General features: G+C 43.7%; 1 protein-coding gene across 6 annotated transcripts in view; it reads right to left on the bottom strand.

Annotated features, from left to right (window-relative positions):
* Positions 1-22,121, bottom strand: part of znf536 (zinc finger protein 536) — a 234,253-nt gene extending 212,132 nt beyond the window's left edge. For 2 of the 6 annotated variants that reach the window (XM_076733827.1, XM_076733745.1), the window contains exon 1: positions 21,734-22,121. The gene's annotated coding sequence lies outside the window, so the exon portion shown is untranslated. Of the gene's footprint in view, positions 1-20,979; positions 21,703-21,733 lie in introns of those variants that run through there. The other 4 variants (XM_076733664.1, XM_076733993.1, XM_076733908.1 and 1 more) reach the window with 3 other exon arrangements.
* Positions 22,122-22,700: the final 579 nt, after the last annotated feature.

Here is a 22,700-nt window from a genome sequence, read left to right as displayed (position 1 = left end):
ATTAATCTATATAATGCCCTCAAAGAGAAGGCTTTTTCACACCGCTAACTGCCAAGGACTACGAGGGGCAGCGGCTGAGCCATGATTCAGCTGTTAGCCCAACTGGCGTCCCTGCACACACACACACACACACACACACTCGCACCCCCACACCCCTCCTAACACACACACACACAATATGTTAGCAAGAATACACACATACACCCTTCGCTGGCAAAAAAGACAACATAGACACCTTAGTGAGCTCACACTCATCAACGCTGGAGCTGGTTATTGAGGCTCAATACGTTTTAAGTAAAGAATGAAACGTGTGAAAAGTATAAAAAACTGACATTTAACACTTGCTGGGATTCACAGTCCTTTCTTGATCAGATAGTTCCTGATTTAATTCATCGATGTGCCCATCTCAGACTATTTTATTTGACTGTTTAAGTTCTTGTACAGCTGCTTGTGTATGGAGACAAATAGCACAAGTTTAGCTTCTTTGGTGAAATAAATAAAAAAGCTTTTGTAGAAAAACATGTTTCTTTACCTCAATGTAAGTTAGCAAAAAAGTACGGTTTTGGTGTATAAACTTTGGTGTCATTCTGGCACTAATGCAGGAAAATTCCAGGCCAGCCCTGGTCAGCACTGATCTCGTGTCGTGAGTTAAAGCTCCAAGATTTTGATTATACGTAGAAAACTGTGCACAGTAGCTGCAAAAGTTCTGAGAGTCCCCCGCTGAATTATTAGGATTTGACCGATGAAATTCAGAAAGCACCTGAACAAATAAATGCAGAAGAAGCTGTTCTCTGTGCAGCACCTCCTTCACCAACAGCTCGCACTGCAGAAGAAGAGAGTTTACTGATGTTACCTTGCAGGATTTCTGGGCTTCGCCATCCTCATATTTCAGACGGCAACCTCTTGCCAGTGTGTGAAGTTGCCCAGTGCAGATTTAATATTCATTTGTTGCACGGAGGGCCACAAAACAGACAGCTCAGAGCGGTGATTGGAGGGCCAGTGCTCAGAGACAGACGGCGAGCAGAAGAGCAGCTAAATCATCTTGACATTCACCAAGAAGTAGCCACACAGAAAGCTACTGCTGCTGTTAGTTCTCCCATCGACTAATTTGGTTCTACTTAACCCCTAAACACCCTGTGAGCGCGCACACACACACACACGCGCAGAAGTGGACACAAGGCAAACAGAGGCTGACGCACACATACACACATGCACGAGAGCACGCACACACGTCTCACAGTGACACATTTAATTCCAGGTTCTCAGCACATCTGAATTACAGCAGGCTGATGAGGGAGAGAGGGCCAGGCCCCTCCGGACTGATTAGCATCATTTAAGAAAGCCTTCCTTTTTTCTGCCCGCCTCAGCGACCTCTCTCTCCCGCTCTCTCTCTATCACTCTCTGCCACTCGCCGGGGCGACCCACCCACCAACCAGCCTACAATATGGGTGGCATCCCCGCCAGCAAAAGTCAATATGAAGTACACTCATTTACATCTAACACCGGAGAACGACTCAAGTGCCTGTGCCTCTGGAGCTATTTTATTTCTTCAAGTATTCATAGACAACTGCTTGTTAGCTTTAGATTCTGTTTTCTAAAAGTGTGGACAGAAGGACATAACTAACGCATATATACGTCAGGCGCCATATGAAGCAGTTTTTTTCTGCGCGTGTAAAGTAAATAAGACAGAGCCTGTTTTATTTGTGCATATTTCCCCCCTTCTAAATTATATAAGCCTTGCACATGGCTTAAAATTTTGTAAAGCTTTTCTCAAAATCCTACTTATGGTTGCCATTCTGTGCCAAAAAGTTCATCTGGCCTGTAAATTTAAGCATGGATTACAAATATTCAAATCATGAGCTTACTGTTCAAATAAACATTTCCAACAGGGAGGGGAAAAGTTGCAAGGCATACACTTTCAGCATAATTCCTCCTCTGGCACCTCCCCTCCCCTCGCTCCTAATAAAACAACCACACACAAGAAAAAAAAAAAAAAAAAAAGCAGGGAAGAGAAGGGGGGGGGCAAGAAATGCAAAAACAAAAGACAGAGTTAAAAGTTTGGCTTCTTCATTTACCGTGCGGCTGGATAAACAGTGTTGATGAAATATGTAATTAATGTAATTGTAACCACCTATGCAATTACAGTCAGCCGGGTGGGCTCGGCTGTGGCCCCGGTACACCCTGCCATAGGACAATAGGGCACCTTATTACAGTTTTAAAAGGGGGAGGGAGGGAGAGGGGGGTGAAAAAACGGGGAGGCTTAAGCTGGTCAGCTGCTCACCACATGGTAGAAATAATAAGGACTGAAGTCACAATCATTTCAGCTTTGGTTTAGCTTCGCTGATCACTGCACTTTATACTGAACAATACAAATACCTGACAAACTCTTGGGCGTCCAGGGATTTCTGAGCCATGTTATCTGTGATATACACATTCAACGGCTAAATACAACGCCGGACACTAATCTGCACTGGTGGAGGAAGTATTTGCATTATATTTTAAGTAAAAGCATCAATAGCACACTGTAAAAATACTCCATTACAAGAGAAGGTCCTGCATTAGAAATGTTACTATTAGTATTAAAAGTTGAAGTACTTGAAGCCGAAAAATGACCCTGTGGATGTTTTACTGTCATACTGTCATTGCAGCATCTCTCTGTTGTAGATGTTCAAGGGGAAGTACATTTGAACTATATACTGTTGGGTAGTTTAATCTGAATTCTTATTAGTAGATCACAATTTATAATGTAAAATTCTGATTTCATAACCAACCCGTGAAAACCACGTACCTCCAAAATGTCGACTTTTCATGAGCCATGAGAAAACCCAGGCCTGTTTCAGCCATGTGCGAAAGGATTTCTCAGATAATCGAACGGGTTTTTAAATGGTTTATTCAACTTAAGAAGTGGGAGAAATTTCAGTCAACCCATGAAGGAACACTCAATCCTTTAATTTTTCCGAAAAACTCAAAATCATTAAATTTGGAGATGCACAGACAACAGCGGTAAAATAAACGTAGTGGATAAATGTAAATTACTCAAAGTAGAGATAGCTAAAATCTGCGCTGAAGAAAAGTACTTGGTTACTTTCCATCACGGGTTACACCTGTTATGACTTGATCCAATTCATTTCCACTTCTACCTGAATATTCTTCTATTCTTGGTGCACAGTACGACCACCTGCTTTCACACTAACCTGCAAACGCCACCACCGGCAACCTCCAAAGAGGCTCAGAGTCAAACCAGTCCTGGTCCCGTGTATAGTCGGCTACAAATGATGACTGCGGCAGCGGTGACGACAAACATATTGTCACCTGGGTAAAGACAAGTTAAAATTTGGGTGAATGTGCAGGCCGCTACCCAGGCCCGTTCACACTGGCAGCCAGTGTTATCCCAGGGATTAAAATAGACTTTTCTCTGCTACCCGCCCCTGCCCAGCATTAAAGTCTTCCACATTTGCAAAATTGCAAACAGATGCAACTCAAGTACCTGCAAATAATCTGCCAAGACCAATTTCAAAAGGGAGATTTCAGAATATGTGGGAGTCATTAGAGGGAGTATTATTTCAGCGATGAGCGCGAGAGGGCCAGCCGTGTTTCACCCAACCAGATGGGTTCTGCTGCCTTTTATTCAGGAAGAAAGAAGCCGACGTGTTCTTCATCTCCCCCATTCCCCCCAAATGAAGATATATAACGTGTATGAAACAATTACGGCAGAATATTGGAAGTTTCAGAAGCAACCAAAGAATGTCAAATTTCTTTTTGAGTTTCTCAAAACAATCTTTTCATCTTCTTCCCAGTGAGGATGCTTTTGGATGGAGGCTGAGGAGGGGTGGGGGGGGTGGGGGGGACTGGGGGGATTTTCAATGTAAACGAGAATACAGACACAGAGATCTGAGGCTTTTATTGTTTTGTATTGAGTGTTAAATATGAAAAAGAATTAAAAGGTAGACGCCTTAAAAGGGGCCTGTGGCGTATGTAAATGAAATATGTTTCAGAGCCATAATTTGCAACTGCTGCTGTTGTTATTTTTCAGACGGTTATCTGAAGTTTTTCTGGTCGCCTCAGTGCAGCTTTAAAGTGACGCACAACAAAGCGCTCACCAATTAAAGACGATTTTTACACCAAGAACTGCAGCAAACTTCATTAGATTCTCCATCCAGCCGCTGACAAAAAGCCTATCAGAATGCATCTTTAAGTGTCGGTAATGAATAATGTATAATCAAAACACACATTTTTCCTCACACTAGCCATTCACAACATCAACCAACTCTTATAACAAATTAAGTGTTTATATCAAATGGAATTTGATTAGGTGACTATTGCTAGTAGGTTATTATTGCTAGTAGGGAAGCAGAATAACAATCTAAGGCACTTTTAAAAATGATCAAAATCACCAGGCCCTTGAAACAATACACATTCAATCAAATTCTTCATAATTGTAACAGTAGGAAACATTTTAGGCATTCCACCCACAACAAACAGGCTTTGTTCTCCTGTTATGAGAGGCAGCGAGGGGACACAATCAAGTGCGTGAGAAAGCCAGGAACGCAGGATTTCAAGCAAAACTCCCTCTTTCTCTTTCTCTCTTTCTATAACCCCCCCCCCCCCCCCTTTTTTCAGGGTCGCCCATATTATTTGCTTCCTGTCTCATTGTAGCTGGCAAAAAGAGAATTTGGTAATTGAGTGGTACAGAACATGTGCCCTCCCTGCTCGCAGATGACAGATGGATTATAAAAACTTCAAAGGCGAGCATTTGGAGCACCAGGGGAGAGATGCTAGGTATTTGAACTATCATTCTTTACCCAGGAGACAATGACTGCCTGACATGGTGCATACATCAAGGAATAGTGCAACGGCACAGACATAATCCAACACACACATGCACACACACCCCTCCTTTTACTCCTTTTCCATCTCTCTTCCTCTCCGCTCTGCCTGTGCTATATATTTAACATCCTGTTCTGAGTAACTTCGCGCCAAGCTCAGGAACATAACAAGTGGGGGGTAATGCTGAGAGTCTGCAGGAGCGAGGGAGAGGAGGCAGCAGTGACAGGGCGAAGAATCTTATCTTGGCATTTTTCTTTTCTTGACTTGTCACCTTCGTGGGCTTTGAGCCACTTTCAGGGTTCAAACTGTGGCATCTCCTTTACTCCGGTCAGTGAAATAATCAGAGTTTAGCTTCAACGCTGGCTTTGTGTTTTTAAAAATACAGCCAGATTAACCGACCGGCCTCGAGGAAAACTGTAAGCACTACTATACCGTAAGTGAAGGGGAGAATGGTGGGCGGCGACGCCTATAATCATCTTATAAGCATGATTTATGAAAAGGGCCATCTGCTTTGCCTTACTTAAGCACGGAGGCAACCTTTAATAATATAAGGACATGAGGAAAGGAGGGGATAGAGGGGGGTGAGTACAAATGAGTACAAACAATGACACACACACATACACACGCATGGTTTCAGCAAAGCCGTAACCTGAATGCAAGTACCACTCTGTTCTTCTTTCTGTCTCCTCTCCTCTTCAGCATCCAGCCATTAGTTCAGATGGCAGCTAATCACTGTTGACCTCCCCTGTCACACCATTTAACCCGGGCCCCTCCCCTTGACCCTGAAGGAATTAGCAGCCTCACTGTAACACACACAAACACACACTTGTGCATATAACTCACAAACTACCTTGCAGACAGAGAAAAAGTCCCTCACAAAATGTTTTCGACCTCCATTTGCATGACCACCCTGTATGGCTGTTAGATTGAATTCAAAGAAAAGAAATCCTGTGAATGATTCTTATAGGAGTCACACACACACACACACACACACACACACACACACACGCTCATGCACTGAATCTAACTAACTAATTACTCATTTGATCACAAAAAAAGTGCCCATCACAAGTTTCCACAGTGGACATGTTCAAACTGCTTGTTTTTCATGCAGTTGGGCATCCAGACACACTGAAAAAACAAGTAACTAATTACATCTGAGATGCTGGAACCAGAGACTTTTTGCCATTTTTGTTTCAAAAATGACTTCAACGATAAATTATTAGATTTGTGACTAACGACTTTTCCGACAATCAACAAATCGATTAATGAAGTTGTTGTTTGAGCTCTAAATGATTTCATTAGTGATTAATGACAATAATGTTTATTACAGTTTTTCTTTTTTGATTAATCAAGTTAATCATTAGTCTATAAACACTCAGTGTATAAAAAGTGAAGAATGTCCCAAAAAGCTTCCCAGAGCCAAAGATGATGTCTTCAAACTACCTGATTTTTTTTTTTTTTTCAACCAATGGTCCCAAACCCAAATACATTCAACTGACAATTACTTAAATCTGTGAAACGTAATACATTCTATTAAAGAAGCTAAATCCAGCTACTGTCTGCCATGATGACTTCATAATTACCTTAACTATTGATCACCAAACTTGTTGTCACTTGATCTGATTGTAGCAGCATTCGTTTTAGCCATTCATTGGGAGGCTGTTGAAATCCTTAATTCTATCCATAAATTCCAATACAACCTGTCAGGTCCGTTGCGCAAAGTAAAAAGGAAGGAATGAGCTGAAACCAGCTACGTGATATCATAACACACTTCACACATGAAGAACAGCGATGTGGCTTTGACTTGATTGGCATTCATGCCCCAGCTGCTGCCCTTTGGCCTTGCTGTGACCTGGAAATGGCTCCCAGCGCGACCTTAAAGTGCGGCGACAGGGTTAGAAGGAGGAGATTGAGGGTGGGTGGCGGGGCGGGGGGTATCATAATGAGGACAGACGGCATATTCTATTGTAATCCAAGCCACTTACACACACACACACACACACACACACACACACATTTCCACATGTGCATATAGACGCACACACACGCCCCTCCTCGTGTGGTCACCTTTTCAGTGTCCATCAGGATTGTCGGCCTAATCCTCATCGGATCATCTCATCAATGCCTAGGCTGTTTATATGTAATGGATCCCATCTAACTCCCTCTCTCTCCCCCAGTGCTCCCCTTTGCCCCCTCCACCCCCTCCACCGCTTCCACGCCTCCTCCAGGTCTCTCATCGTCCCCTCCTCCCTCCTCCATAACCTTTCCCACTGCTCGTCAAAGGAATACACCAACTTTTTTTTTTTTTTTTTTTTTAAATAAGCTCCACTGTTCAGAAGAAAGGAAGCAAATCTATGTCTTTATTTAATGCTATGTGTGGTGTCGGTGCTATAAATGAAAGCCCGCACTGTATATAATTATAAAAACAAAGGGAGACAGATCCACACTTCATCAGCCACCAGAGTATGTTCTGAGATTTTAGACTGAAGACTGACTAAAAATAATGTTTTCATTTCAGATCTTTAAAAACATTCACTGGAATGTGGTTTTAGGGGTTTGCCCACCCTGAGGAGTCTACGTGTAGAGGTCAAATTGATTGATTTGATTTTCAGTGAATTTGTATATAGATACTACATCTCTATCCTTATAGGCTTCAACCAAAAATATTGATATTGTTATTATTGTCATTGTGGTACGTAAAGTCAAGCCCTACTTTTCATACCGCTCAGTTTTGGCTATGACAGAATTCAAAATAAATTCCCGATTTCTGGTCTGCCATGTAATTTTCTTGACAAACCTGTCATGCAAACTGTATAGTCGTTTGTCTTTCCACCCTTCCCATCCTTCCTCACTCTCTTCATCCTCCTCCTCCTCCTCCTCGAAGCCTCACAGCATGTGTAAGCAGAAGCACACGTGCTCCCTTCGCCCTCATTACGAGCTAACTACGCTGTTAGATTAAAAGCATGTACAGAGAGGAAGACAGAGAGAAAGAACGAAGAGAGAGAGAGAGAGAGAGGAGGAAAAGGTGGGGGGAAGAGAGGAACGGGCCGAACCTCCATAATTAAGATCACTTCACAGATTACCTCCGGCAACAAAAGCACGGCAAGCGGCCGCCCGCAGCCACAGAAATTGGATGAAAAAGGGGTGTTGAGGAGGAGACTGACCTCCGCTGCTCTCCGCCGGGCTCCACATGAACACGAGCCACGGCTGGATCAAATGCCCCTCCCAGCAGTCACTGACACACACACACACACACACACACACACACACACACACACGACAGGTACTGGTACATACTGTAGAGTCACAGAGACAGCAAACTGAGGAAAAGCACACTTGTTCCAGGCAGAGGCTGACACACACACACACACACACACACATAGAGGATTCAGCACCTGAGGACCTCCATTTTATTACAGGCCACATATCAGAAAACACACAGAGAGCTAAGTACACTGCCTGGAGAGGAGATCCATCCACTGATGTAGACCATCACTCCCCTGGGCCGACCAAGTCTGAAAAAACTCCTCTGAATATGATGACGCCACATTAGTTAAGAGAGAAAGACGTGACTGCCGTCATAGCAGTCATTTATCAGTTGCAATTTATTTCACCACCTAACAATAACCCGCTTCACCGTATACCTCGACATTAGTGTATTTGCTGCCATGTTTGATCCTTGTGGGACAAAACATTTGACAGACAGTGGAGGTACCAAAATGGCCTGTTTAAAATCACTACTACAAGGTCGATGTGATGTGTTCTTTTCCTCATTTGGACGCTAGTTTTTACCATAAATCTGATAGGATGCAAACATGGTCTTCCACCCACTTATAGGATCCTGTCACCCATGTGCTTCCACACTGACCAGCTGTCAAACCAACACTTAAGATATTTTCTCTCTCCACTTTTACTCTTTGTATTCTTTGCCTTCTCTCCATCAATTTCCACATCCTCAACCTCAGTGATCTTCAGCGCTGCTCACCTCGCCCTCCTCAGTCCACCTCGCTCCCACCCCGCAAACCAAGCCTGATCTCCGGTGAGCAGAGGGGAGGCCATTTACTCTAATCACAGGGATCCAGCAAGAGCGCCTCAAAGCCCTCGGGGGCTGATCGGCAATCAGAGAGACGGTGGCTACGAGGGAGAGAGAGAGGGAAAAACTCTACCTTAACATCAGATTTGTGGAGCAAACCTCTCTGATCCCTAGTACGAAGCAGCTCTGCCATGACATTGTCCTGTTAGTGGGCAGGCAGGATGAGGGGTGTTTGCAAGGATATGAGCACAGAGTTGAAGGACTTCCTGTGACAGAGTCAGCTTTGGCCAAGGGGGGGTCACAGGGAGGGTGAAGTGTGGAGACACTCGTCAGGACAGGAAGGGGGCAATAAGTGCATACGTTACTGTGCTGTGGCAGAAAATGAGCTTACGATCGGTGTGGTTTGCGTGTGATAGACCCGTTTATTAATTTCAGAAGTTAGGAACTCTGAAGAAATTCTGGCTGAAAATGAAAATCCAAGACCAACAATTAAAAAAATCTTTTCCTAGGCTCTGGGAAAGTAATATATTCAATATTCAAATATTGAACCGTTATGATTTCACAAGACTAAGAGTCTACGGCCTTGCTGCAATCCCCGCAATAGTTCTCAAGACACAAAAAGCCAAAAATGTCAAATGTCAGTGGTGCTAAAGGAAAATCATTACAAGCCTTTTCATTATAATGTATATTTTGAAGTATAGCATAAGAAAAGGTTGATGGAAACGACAAAATTCCTCAATTTTGCAAAGGTGTGACATAGCGAACAACTCGCATGACGAATCAGCTGTTTCCATTTAGCTGTTTGCATGTTCCCTTTACTGTAACACGTAAAAATAAAATCCTAAAGACCTTTCTATGTTTCTCTCATGGATGGCCAAGGTGAGTAGTTCTTCTTCTTCTTCTTCTTCTTCTTCTTCTTGGAGGTTTATTGGAGGTTGGCAAAAACAACTGGTTTTGTTTCCGGTTGGCAACTGCTATTTCCTCTACTCTGTTGTTGCAGCCATGCCTAAAATAGCCTCTACCGCCACCTTCTGCCAAAATTAGTCTATAGTTTTCTTTGATTTGATTAGATTTTTTTTGCGACGTTTCAAAAGTTCGCCTCTAACTCGCTTGAGACTCAGATGGAAACACCGCTATAGTCAGCAGAGTTCACCCTCCGGGGACCACCAATGTCTTTCCAAAATTTCATGGCAATCCATCCAACCAAAGTGTTGGACCGCTAACTGACAGAGCCATCCCTACAGCCATGTTTCTGGCATGGCTACAAATTTAGGGTAAAAACAGTAATAAGTTGACTTTGTTAGCAGTTTGAGGTGTCCGGACAACATTTTTACAGATGTCACTTTTATAAAGGTGGCCTGAAGGGAAAATGCTTTTTGATTTTGATGAGGGGTTTCTGTTGTTGTTGCAGTTCCGTGCTTGGTTACTGAGACAATTTGGCAGCATGGCTGACTCGCTGTGCCACATACAGCTCAGTAGGTTTGTTTAAAACCTGTCCAGTTGTCTGACTGCTCATGTCTCGTCTCTTGTCTGACTTCTTTTTAACAATGTCACCTCATTCCAAGATCTCAGCAACTGCTTTGGTGAGTAGGTTATAATGACTTAAAGAAGTATCAGAAAGATCCAAGCTGTAATAAACCCGAGTTATTCTTTAAAATGTGACCCTCCTGCCGCTGATGTGGCAGAAAATCTCTTACAGTACTGAGTCACTATTATACACTGCACAGTCCAAACAGAAATAAATAAATTGTAGGCACTTCCATGTCCTTTTTCTATACTTTCCTTAATGGTGACAGAGAGGACAGAAGGTTAGAAACAGTGAATCTGTTCAAAATGATCCCCCAGTTTTTGGGACACACACTGTGAACGGGTGAACTCACTCAGACCCTTCGAGCCTATCAGTGTCATCAACAACACCATGGATGCAAATTCCCCCCTTCTCTCTCTGTGCAGATCTGACAGTCCTGTTTACCAAAGCAGCTGACAGACAAGCCGAACAAGGGCTCGGGCACTTCCACTTAACTCTTTCCCCATTACAACGATTGGAGTGAACGACACAACAAAAGACATAAAATGCAGTTCTGAGCTGACAAAAACAACTGCAGCTCGCGATCAAGAATAATAATAATTAAAAAAAAGACAAGGATGAAAACAAAAGAGGAAGAGGAAGATGAGGGGGAGACGGTGGGGGCTGGAGAGAGAGAGAAGATGATGAGGTAGGCCCTTTGAAAATAAAAATAAAAAAGATGATTTGAGAAAACTGTCGGAAATTGCAGGAGATCTGTTAAAGGTTTCTCTTTCAGCAGGGGTGGGAGCGCATCGTATGACTTAAAAAGGTATTAAAGGAAAGAGCCAGGCGCCGGGGGAATTCTCCCACGTTGGAGAACTCTCTTTTTAAATTCAACCCCGGTAATAACGCAGATAAATAATAGATAAATAGTATTTAGCTCCCACCTTGAACAACACTTTTTAAAGTAGTTCATGAAAGACTGACAGCTCTTTGCAAGCAAATGCACTTACACCAACACACAAGCATGCACATGTACATGTAATGTGTATTTTACCTAATTAAATAAAACTCCAGGTGGGATCGACTGATTGTTTGTGAATGTGCGCCTGTGTGTGTGTGTGTGTGTGTGTGTGTGTGTGTGTGTGTGTGCGTGGACACAAGAAGGAGAAACAATGAAGAGAAGGAAAGATCAAATATTTCGGATGAATTTCATTATGTTCACATTTATCGTTCGCCGTTTCAGCAGCAACTGACAGTTGGCTTAGTTTCACAACAGTAAGGGGCTGTAGCATAAATATGTCTGTTTTGTGAAACACAGTACATGAAGAGTTAATGAGTGTTTCCTGAGAGAAAACGCGTTTCATTTTTTCACAAGTCCACACAATGGCTCCTTTCTGCATCCTAACAGAAAGTAGAACTGCAGTAAAGTTAAAGGTTTCATATAAAGTTATCTTATAATATGGTTGAAGTGTAGCGTCACAAGTTCAGCACCAGATTTGATTATGTGGAATCCAGGTTGAGGTTAAATTAACCCACAAAGCTGTAGCCTGTTCCTAGTTGCCTCATTCTGGGGCTGTAACAACCGCTCATTTAGCAGCTCTTCACTCAAAAATAGAGCGGCTGTAGTTTCACCATTCTGACATGTTTGTCATGAATACATTGTTATGAGATATTGGGGGAACGGTTTGGGGTTGCTTTTTTTAGAACTCTGGGGAGGGTCTTCCTTTTTTTTAATAAAACCAATCGGAAACGCAGCCCCCCCTCCCCTCCCCAGTAATTTGTGTACAGTCCCTGCGCTTGTCTCACATCCTCCAATATTTTACAGCGATGATGTTCCAGAAAATAAAAAGCATAAAAAAGGACTTGTTTTTTGAATATCCTTTCCTCAAATTAGGGCAAGAATAAACAAGTAGACATATATTTACCTTTTTTTTAAAAAAAAAAAAAAAAAAGAAAAAGGAAAAAAAAGCACAGTAGCAACCCTTGCTTTGCGTCTCATGGCAGCTATGCCTCGGAGATGTGGTCGTGGCTGCACCAGGCGTTTACAGAAGGCTGTGTGTTTAAACGCCTGGAATGCTCATTTGCCTTTTGGGTTTACTTATTTACTTTTGCATAAATGGAGAACAGTACTGTGGTATTAAGGGGCTTCTCAGGGGGAAAGTTGTGTGTTTTTGAAATGCGGGCTTCTTTAAATGCTCCCTCAGTTTGCTATATTAAGGAAGGTTGATGATTAATGCAGCATAGATCTAATTTCTCTTGATTAAAAAACCATGAATTAGAAAAATAATGCCAGACTTGAGATGAGCTCAACCCCAACCCCCACCCCCAAACACACACATACTCCCCCCCCCCCCCTCCCTTGCTCAAAGTCATCAGATACAAAATGAGCATCCAGGCTAAAATGAGCAACAAATAATCACAAAATTCCCAATAGCCAAATATGAAATGTAAAATGACTGCCTTGATCAACTGGAGCCCAGTAATCTTTAGCACCAGCCACAGCTGTACCACCACTTCTGTCACTTGAAATAAAAACCTAAACCTTTCAGGGCTTTCGATTGAGTCTTTAATTCAGCCTGATGTGACATTAAAACCCTTTGGTTGACTTCCACTGGCTGTGACAAATGTACCAGCGCTTAATAGAGGTGTGCAGACAGGCCGGCATTTCAGTGACTTTTATCAAACCGAATTTATCAACGCAGGCTCCCAGGATCTGTGGCAGCAGCTTGTTCAGAAGGAAGCCTACAGATACCGTTAAGTACATCATCCCTCCTCTCTGTCTCACTCCTTCTAGCCTTCTGCTCGCTGCTTTTCTCTCGGAGCGTTTTTTCCCGCTCTGTCCTGTCATCACTCTGCCTACTGTATATTTATCTCCTTTCTCTCTGGATCTACTATTCCATGGATGGGGTACTTTGTAGGCTAATAAGAATGTTTTCTGACTGCCAATTGTCAAATTGAGTGAGGAATTTTTAAATTTGGCCAATTAAAACAACAGAAATTAAAGTGTGATACTCTCAAAGAAGTGCTCATACCATTATGGCGCACTGAAACTCTCCGCTGAAACTCCAATGAGGCCATGAAAAAATACTTTTACATAGGCCAACAGTATCGTGTCAAGCCAGAAGAGATCATGACTGTCTGGCTTTTGATTAAAAGGGTGAGCTGTGTGAAACTGATTTATCATTCTAACCTGCTTGGAGGTAATTCTCTTGTGGTAGATGGAGACACTGGTACGATTGTAAGTACCAGTTTCCTGCTTGAAATGGGGTTTATATTAGCTCCAGTACCATCCTGACTGGGCAAAAATCAACTGTTCTGACCACCAGGAGGTCAGCTGAAGGAGTGTTACGAGAGTATGTTTCAAAAGAAAAAAAGAAAAAAAGAAAAAGAAAGAGAGAAAGAAAAGAATCACAAATGTAACTTGTTTTTTATTATTTGATCAGGTTGAACTCATTTACTGGAAATGTGAGAAAAGCTGTTTCTCTCTGTGAAGTATGTTCTCCTCTTTAATTCCATCCTGTTAAAGGACATGTGTTTGGATTCATGATCACTTCTTGTGATTTTGAGGCCAATTTCAGAAAGTTGAGATATGAATCACAGCTTGCAGGGTGTGGTGCGTGACAACTAATAGGTAACGTATTGTCATTTTCGGCAACAAGTCTAGCGACGATAAAGAATCGTGAATGGAGCGGCAGATGGTACAAATGAGAAGTGGGGGGGGGGAAGAAGAGAGAGAAAGGAATAAAAGCTGAGGAAAATGAGAGATAAGAGTGGGAGAGGGGATGGAGAGGCTGTGGCAGAGAGACAGCAGAAAGAAGAGTGAAATGGTGGAGTGAGTAGTGTAATAAGGAGGCCTTTGAAGGGTCCTCTCAGATGCTGGGATTGCTCAGTTCAGCGCCGTTAGAGCCTCTGAGGTACTTGAACCTTGCCTGCCTTTCCTCCACCTCTCTGTAGAGCGGCTGCCCTGCAGGCCACCTGTAAACCGCTTTGACACATGATCCACTCCCACGGATGTAGAGTGGAAACACACATACACACACAGAAACCGCTGCTTACAGGCAGCTAAGCGCGCACAAACGCTTTAACGCACCATCAACGTTTGCTTATTTTTTAACATTAGCACTCGATTAACAACTGGCTGTCCCACTTTTGAATGGAGGGGCACTCACAGCAGAAACAAGAGCGCTACCTAATAGTCTCTCTCATGATGGGCTGATTATTATTTTTTATTTTTTTTTTGTCTCTTGATGTGTCTCTCACTGTCACTTTTAAGCAATGGATCCTTCAGCGAGACAGGACAAATAACCTGCTATTATTATCCGTGGCCCTCACATTGGCATGAAAGTGGCACGAGGAGGAGTTTAACCTTCCCCTCCTGAAGGCAGAGGGAAACAGGACATGTTGGAATTTAATTAAGCAATTAAACAGGGATGCCTTGCCACAGCCACAAACAAGGCGCAGGGAAAGAGAATGGCAACTTTCAGGCAAACACACATCAACGTGCACATGAAATAACTGTGGAATCAGACAAATTATTACTAAAAATGCAAGAAATTCCTAATTCACATACAAATGCACATGCATATGGAAGAAAAAGTAGCACTCTGTCACTGCAACAAAGCTCCAAGCAACCGACATCACCCCCCCCACACACACAAAAAAAAGTGGAGACTAAAAAAACGACAGCTCCTGATTAGGCATTGTCAAAATATTTGTGACGGAGGAATTCCAGCAGGCGAGCACGGAATCGGCTCCTCTACAAAAGAGCCATCTTCCCTGAGTAACAAGTTGGTGCAATGAGTGTCGACAGAAGAGAAGCTGAAATCCCCCCCGGGCTAGAGAATATCCCGCCATTGTAGTCTTAACCCGCGAGACCTGGCGGGGAATGTACAGCTTTCACAGTCACTTCTCATCCTATTTGTAGCACTGCCGCTGATGTGCGACGCCTGGGCCAGAGCAGGTCAAATCCCCCCCACCGCCATTTTTTTTTTTTTTTATCTTTCTGTCTTCCTACAGTAACCACCACCACCAGGTCCAATAAATATCTGAGGGGGCATTCATCTACATCATGTTATTTTCTCCACCCCCCCCCCCCCCCCACCCCCCAGGCCCTCACGCCAAACCACTTTTTTCATCTCACTTTTTGTATTTTTTGTTCCACAAGGCAAGTTTCATTAAAGATCCAATTATGCAAATCAGGTGCTGGAGAGGCAGTTGAATATGCACTATAATGGTGTACAGTAATCGTTCGACACAATATACGGCATCCGGGGCCAGATTTACGAGCGCAACAGAACTGCAACGCCTCCATCCTTTGGTGAAAACCTCTTGATCATAATTAAAGGTGCAGGAGTTCTCTCCAGCATCCTCACACCCTCCTTTTTCTCCCTCTTTTCCTCTCCCTCCATCTTGTGCTACTTTGGCGTGCTCATTAGCAGAGGTCTGGGAAGTTTACAGAGGTCACATCCGAGAGGTAGACCAGCTAAAGAGCAGACGCGACATGCGATGCAGCCAGTGATGGTATGTGAAGTGGATAATAGACATAACCTGCCTCACACACATATAACCTTCCATCTCATCAACACTGGAGGTATTTACCACAGTCTTAGCTGAGCGTGACTGAATGTTAAGCAGTAACAATTCTCTGCTTCAGGACCTCTGATTGATGTGTGCTTGCCCGTTTCTGTTAAGCTGTTGTCTACCGAAATGACACAGCTGAAAACGCAGCGCCGTTCGACACATCAAAAGAGAAAACGGTCCTGACATTGCATGACGCATCCTTAAATCCAAAATGCTAATGAACTTTGAGGAAAAAATACCTAAACTAATGCCAAACTCAATAATGCCTTAATGCCAAGGGGGCTCAGCGGGGACGCCGGGGCAAACAAAGGACGAATATCACGGATTGTGAGGATAAGGTGTTTCGCTTGTTTTCAAGTCATTCCTTGTCGGAGCTACGTGAGCACCAACTGATTCCACAGACAGTGAGCGAGACGGGAGGGCAGAGCAGCACCTGGACACTTGACTCAATCGAGGCTGAAAATACACACACACACACACACACACACACACACAGACACACTGTGGGTTCGTGTGCATATAAACACACTGTCGCAAACTGTCGCAAATGCTAATTCCCGTGCACTGACCCGCCTGCACATTCCCCCGCTTGTTTAACAAAGTCCGGTGCTGAAAACAGATTGCGATAGAGAAAGCGATTTCGGAAAAAATAGATTCTCCTTGCGCCCACTTCCATTCCCATCTCTCCCTCCGAGACCACTTCGATTTCTTCCTTTCCTCTCTTACAATCTAGACCTCACCCCCCACCCCAACACCCCCGGCTGCCCAGACAGGCAGACGCTCCTTGTGATGGCACCCCGGCATGAAAGGACTCAAGAGCCTGAGTCAAGCCTATCTGTCAGCACCTCATCTGCCCTACACCCTTTATTCTTAGATCAAAATGACGTCCATGATTACCCCCCACCACTCAAACCCATCTACCCCACTGTTCCTCCAACCCTTCAACCCCCAATCCTTATCAAGCTCTCAGGACAAAGACCATACCGGGGAAAATATACACTCCAACTTATAAGTAAAGGATGAGGGATTCACACAGCACAATACACCACGCACACAACAGGAAACCGAACATAAACTCTCATTTAAACAATGATTCAGTAAAGCTGATCATTCATAGAGCTAGATTCTAATTGATAACATATTCATTTCTGGCTAATGGCATCTTCCACATTTCCCATTTCTTTTTGTATTATTCAATTGCTGAGTAAGAGGTGAAGCACTTTCTTTACATTCTTTCACAGTCGGTTTTCACTTTGATCGTGATTTCTAACAAAAGCAACATGTTCAATTCAAAGCTGGATAAAAAAAATAACTAGAAAATGACGATGGGCTTACTGACATCAACACTAAATGTGAAGGAGGAAGAAATTTCACAAAATGAGATCCGGACAAGGCCTAATAATAAGGTCAATGGCACAAACTTCATAAAACTTTGAGGTCATTCATGCTCCGTTCAATTTATCACAACAGTGGAATAAATCAGAATTGCCGTTCCTTAGAAAAGTTCAGAAACACACCCCGCGGGCTGGCAGTGGCGGGAAAAAATCAAATCTAACGTTTGCAATGACAGAAATTCAAACGAATGTGATTAAAACCTCATCGTTTGAGATTCCTGTCTATTGTGTGTAATCTAGCGTGTGATGTTTTGTGGTCAGGGCAATCTCTTCTTGAGTTCATGTTCCACGTTTGATTCGATGCTTTCAATTGACTGTGAGTGTGCGCGTGTGTGCGTCTGTGCTTGTCACATTAGCCTCACGCCGCAACTGCAAGCCCAGCTCGCCAACATCTTCCCCTCTCTGGCTTGAACTCTGGAGATCAAGGTCATGGAGTTACAAGGCTCAACCCAGACTAACGCCTGTGTGTTACAGCCCCTTCAACACCCTCTTTGAACCTCGCGGGACACACACATACACAGACACAGTGGAATACATGTATGCTGTCGCCTTGCCCTGCCCGTGTGTGAAGAAGAGAGAGCAGATTAGAACCAGAATGGAAATGAAGAAATGACACTGCCAGTATCCTCAGCCTTTGCCCAGTAGGTAACGGGGGGGTGGGGGGGGTGGGGGGTTGCTTTCACAATGACTGCACATATCAATTAATGGCTGGCTGATGAGCAGAGCTGGCCTGATCTGGCCTGCCCACCACCGCCCTGATCCCAGCGGACTGGGAGCCCTGGCCTCGCAGCCCGTACAGCTGGAGCCCTCTCCCCTATAATTACATGAGAGGGGGATCAACTAGGCACAGTGAGGCTGCCTATCTGACTGTGGACTGCACTATGTTGCAGATACATATATCACTGTCTATGGTACAGGATCACTGGAATTATGTGTTGTCCCATTGATTATACACACATATTTTTCTGTGCTGCTAGATTATGTAATTTGTGCGACCACTTCACTGTGGGTTTGTGTGTTTTTGCGATGGCACTGGGATGTGTGCTCATGTGCTGCCTTCTTTATGCGCATTTGTTAAACAAGTGTGTGATTTTTTTTACTGTTTTTCCTTTCCTTTTTCAAAAAAAATCTGATTGTGTACATGTCAACGGGCAAATAATTCACAGTGTGTCGGACTGACAACGCGGCGGCTTCAGTCGAGTGGGTCTACTCCACGGTGAACCGAGTGGCTGACTGACTGACTGACAGCCTGGTGAAAAGAGGACTGATTTGATGCCATCCTTTGCATGCCATGCTCTCTGTCTGTCTCACTCCCCCTGTCTCTCTCATCACTCCCTTCTCCCTCGTTTTCAGCTGAGAGATGTGCATCACCACAGTCAGTCACGGCCCGCGGCCCCCTTAGCAACACTGACTCGGGCACAGGTGGGAAAGCAACTAATACAAGCTCAACGTCGACTGCTACAGACTGGCTCCCAGGAACAGATTTCGAGCTCCATCGGTCAGAAAGTTGCGGCATAAGAAAATGTCAAAATACTTGTGCTCTATGTGGTTTTTTTTTCTTGTTGTTTTTTTTATTTTTTTGCTGCAATAAATCTCACACTGACTCCAAAATAAAACACCCCATCCATAAACATCATGAATTTATCTATTTGACTTGCCATGAAGTGAAGATAAATAATTCTTGCATATTTTATAAGAATAATTATTTTAATGACAACACTGATAATTGATTGGATAATTCATTAGAGAGTAGTATATAATATTAAAACGCAACCTGACTGGTGGATGAATACAAAAAAATCTGAAGTAGGCCTAATGAATATGAAATAAATTCCTAACACAAATCACTGAGGCCTTGACATCAAATTCACTACATAAATTCCTCTAACAGGCCAGTCAGCAAAGCAAGGCCTTTTCTTAAACACAGTGTCTCATCCCAAATATTTTCAAAAGAATGACAACATTTCAGCTTGTAGCAGCAGCAGAGAGGTGCAATAAAGGGCAAACAGGTCTGTGAGGCAGCCTGAACTGTCAGAGGAGCGGGGACATTCGCCATTTCATCTCCAATAAGGGAATGTAAGGAGCTGACAAAAAAGGGTTTACGCCCAGACACTATTTCAGACATAATATCCGCCCTGTGCATACCATTAAACAATGACAGCATCTCAACTCGCACAGTACATCTATTTATCCCTTTTCCTTGCACAATGAATCTGAGGAAGAGGCAACATTTTTTTTTTTTTTTTTTTTTTTTGGCTCAAGACAACTTTAGGGAAGGTTAGAGAAACAGTGGGAAACAACGTGATAGACATTGTTGAGTATTTTAAGAAGGATGACATGTGTCTTCTCAGCCATTGTGCAGAGCTGGTAGCTGTTGGAAGTGGCTGGATAACCCAGGTCAGATCACTCAGGGGTCAACTCGACTTCCAAGAAAAGGTCCTCCCCACCCAAGACGCACGGTGAGACAGAGGCTTTAAATGGGATTACAAGCCTCATCCCCGCCACATACATATTACTGATAATTCAATACTATTCCATCATATACGCACAAATCCGGACACCGCTTTCCTCGGAGTGGGAATTCGGCAACCGGTTTGAGATTTTTAGCGCACGAAACGCACTCAACCTGCTGGATCTTTCGGATATCCTCCAAATAAACACCATCTGGTAAATTAAAAGAAGATAACGCAGAAACTCCTGAAAGCACGAGTGCAAAGACAAGTCAAACACCCGACCTCTTCCATCCCCTAGAAAAATATTATTGGCTTATGGGCTCCGTCATTTTATATTTCCACTGTAACGGATGTCTATCAGCCTCCTGTAGCCTTTTCCCGACTCGCCCTAACTTTCTCCCCCTCACGTCAAAGAAAAAAACTCAGATTCTCCCCCCACAAAAGGTGACATCGGTTCCCAAAAATGTCACTTTCCCCGCTGCTAATATGTGCGTTAGTCTCCTCATATGACATTTACCCCCCTCGTCTGAATGCCATCGTAACGTCTCCTCAAAGCATAGTGCAGGGGCTGCTTATTCATAAGAGGTCGATCACTGCACAAAATGGCAGGTCTCACCGGCTCTTCTTCCATCTCACAAGTTTTGACACATGGCAAACGCACCGGTAAACTTGAATCGCCCTCCCGTACTCTTTCAGCACAAGTGCCAGTTACGGTAGAAAGTTTCCCATGTCCACTTTTAACGGGAACACGGCTACACTTTTCTAAAAGTCACACAGTACCGCTGATCTGTATGCGCAATATTGCAAAGCCGTGTTCCCGAACGCCTTTTACGCATACGCAGCGTAGAGTAAAACATGCAACGCTAAACAAAACTTATCATTTATTTTCTGCTGGAATACAAAGAGTTTTTTCGCGTTGAGCTGCAAGGTGTCGAGCATCGCAGCCCGTGTCTTGGTCCCAGCTGCTATTTTGTCGTCGTTTTTTACGATCGTCACTCGCTACGGATAATTGCTCTGTTATTTTCTAATCATGATTGGGGAGACATCAGGGGCCCCCGCTGCGATGCACCCGCACAAACAACCCCAATCCTGCCCAAAACTGACTTCCCAGCGAGTAATACACTCCAAGCCCCCAGTAAAACCCCACTCGTGTACTATAAGCTCCACACTTCTTCTTACCTTTTAAATTTGGCGAAGCGCCGGCTAACTCCTGCGCGTAAACGATGCGTTGTGAGAGATAGTGTTCATTGAATAATGAGGCATGTCCATATGATTTGACCGGATCATATTCTTGTCGGATGACGGGGGTGTTGAAAAGTGCGCTTCGGACCTGTTAAAGACTGTCCACTCCTCGATCCTGTCCCTACAACTGCTCCCTGCCGCGCATCCTGAGTTTGAAATGAAAAATACGGCTTTATTACTTGTCGCTCTTCTCGCTTTTCTGTCGCTGTCTGCTAAAGGTAAACGTTTGCATTGATGCCGATCGCCAGGCATCAGCATATTCCCTTCATCTTTCAGCTTGGACTCCCCCTATCTGGTAGGTGAAATGCATTGTACCGTTAAAAAGGCACTCCATTGTAGAAAGCAGAGCCGACTGGCTGGATACAGCCGGGGTCTAGCGGTATTCGTCGTTGACGGGGATAAAAATCAGCTGGTGAGCCCAGCGGTGTACAGAACCTCGTTTAAAGAAATAATCCTCTCATCGTTACATTTCCCCTGGTGTCGTGGCAAGAGAAAAAAGCCGATTCCCAACCACGTTAGTTTGTTTCTGACCTTGAACTGCCCACAAACACTCTTTTATTTAAAAATCTGCCCCCTGTACATAACCATTCACACACAGCCAGCCTCGCCGCTTAGGCACCGTGCGCTAAACATTGGCTTGGTGGAAAGACAGCCAGGTCACAAAATTACTCCAAAAAGTAGATTTCCTTACCTTTCAAGTGAACTGTTTCGAGTCTTTTTCCTCTTCTCTTCGCCTAAAAAAAACTCCAGGATGAATGAGTGTTGCCTCTTGTGCGTCCTGAGCGTCAGTCACCGCTTAAGAGAAGTAATGAGTGATAAAAATGACGCTCATCTATCTGCACTGTAACCTTGTGGCGTATTTAATGTAAATAAGCCCCGTTGTGTTGCCAATCCCCATGCATACAAACGCAAAACCGCTCCTCAGGGACTCGCTTTTGCCGTTTTTTCTCAATGTATTGACGATTTATTCTGACTGCCTGGGAGCGCAATAGGGAATGAACATAATTATTTGAAAATATGATATATCAATAATGCGACCAGTCCAATTTGTGAATGGATGCATTTCTACACACCTCTCTGAAGATTTTTGAAAGCGCCCGCTCTGTCTGCAAAACAAGCAAATACTTTGGGGGGGGTTTTGGGTTTTTCTGCTTTTTTAATATTTCCGAAAGGAGTACTAAACTTTTAGTTGGCACAACTTTTTTGCGACGCGTAAAAAAGACACGACAAATAAAACGTCCCGCATAGGCCGAAGCCTTTCTAGCAACTAAAACCCTCCTTGCGGGATGGTTTTGATATATTATGCTTCTATAGGGGGGTGGAAGAGACTGAATAATGCAATTATAGATTCAGTGTCCCAGCGTTGACAAAAGACAGGGCTTCAATAGAGGCTTTGTTATAGGATTATATAATGATTATGGGGTAATTATGGGAACGGTTTGGTAATAATAAAAAGTATCAAGTGCTCTCTTGCACGGACAGCTTGTTTTCTATAATGTAAGTGCATGAGGAGAGGAGTGTGATAAGACGGACAGACAGACGGTGCTGCTGACAGCTAGTGGCAGGATGACGGCAGACAGCCCCGATTATTCAAAATGTCGAACCGAGAGACACATTAATGCCACTGACTGAGATGCTATCAAATGTCCTCAGAACCG

Source organism: Chaetodon auriga, chromosome 1, assembly GCF_051107435.1.
Source record: "Chaetodon auriga isolate fChaAug3 chromosome 1, fChaAug3.hap1, whole genome shotgun sequence".
NCBI lineage: Eukaryota > Metazoa > Chordata > Actinopteri > Chaetodontiformes > Chaetodontidae > Chaetodon > Chaetodon auriga.
Note: the sequence above shows the minus strand (reverse complement) of the source record. Positions and strands in the feature narration are given on the sequence as shown.